Source organism: Penaeus monodon, chromosome 23, assembly GCF_015228065.2.
Source record: "Penaeus monodon isolate SGIC_2016 chromosome 23, NSTDA_Pmon_1, whole genome shotgun sequence".
Classification (NCBI taxonomy): Eukaryota; Metazoa; Arthropoda; class Malacostraca; order Decapoda; family Penaeidae; genus Penaeus; species Penaeus monodon.
The window spans coordinates 15,430,356-15,431,435 of record NC_051408.1 but is presented as its reverse complement, the minus strand read 5'-3'; the positions used below and the strand labels follow the sequence as shown (position 1 = coordinate 15,431,435).

General features: G+C 34.4%; 1 protein-coding gene across 1 annotated transcript in view; it reads right to left on the bottom strand.

Annotated features, from left to right (window-relative positions):
* LOC119588147 (twitchin-like) overlaps positions 1-1,080 on the bottom strand; it is a gene marked incomplete in the record, with an annotated part of 124,648 nt that overhangs the window by 69,310 nt on the left and 54,258 nt on the right.

Below are 1,080 nucleotides of genomic sequence, written 5' to 3'. Positions count from 1 at the left end.
AACGCGCGCGAACGCAGAAATAAATATTGCAAAAGAGGAAAAAGCGCCAACCGAAATTATTCCAGAGACGGTCAAAATAAGATGAGAGAAATAACGGCTTTTTAAATTGTTGTCTTTGGTATTTGTTTTGTTATAATGAGTTTCGTATCATATTTTTAGAAGTTTAGGAGTATATTTTATCTTAAAATATTTTTTTCTTTGTTGTTTTGGGTTAAGACATCGTGAAATATATCAAATACAAAATATAATATTGGACTGTCTAATGCTGACCACGCTCGGTCATCTGCGAACAGCTGGTGGATCGACTGCTTCCGTCTGAAATTTTCGAAATGCGCTGAAAGAGGTGCTCTGTTGTATTTATTTGAATTTGGATTCTCTCTTTATATCTAATTTAGTATAAGCCTTCGCTTTTTTATCGTTTGTTTTTATTTTGGTTTGGTATTTTTTGGTTGTTTTTATTTAATGGGGTTTAGCGGTTTCTTTCAGGTTTATGTAAAAAGAGTGCGGCAGGATTTAGAGGTAAAGAAAATAAATGTGTTAGACCTAAGATAATTGCTCGGCAAAATAAAGCCTCAGCCAAATAAAACTGATTAATTACAGCAAATAAGCCATATATCAAAGATTATTTGTCTACAAATACCCAGCAAACCGATATGGCAAAGAAATGCTACTGCAAGAATCTTAGGTCTGACTATAAGGCATAAATAAAGGCACGTTCGTGTAAGCCACTGACTAAAGGAATGATTAGCAACTGGCTAGCGTGACGTCACGGATACATGACGCCGAGCTAGACGAACGTGCCTGAGCCTAAATACGATCACGCTTTGAAAACACTGGAAAGTAGAAAGATTTGTGATTCTCTGTTGTTTTAAGGTTGAGATTTTATCAGAAGAAATGTTGGATTTAGTGCACGTTGGGGTATTGTGGGAATCAAAAGTGATTAATTAAATAAATGGTCATTTTGAAGGAACAAAAAGGTGAAAAAGTCTACGAAAAGAAAAGAAAAAAGTAAAGAAGAAGTTCGAATGTATCAGAACTAATTCATTGATTATGGAGGTAAAGAGTTTGTCTTTTTACAGA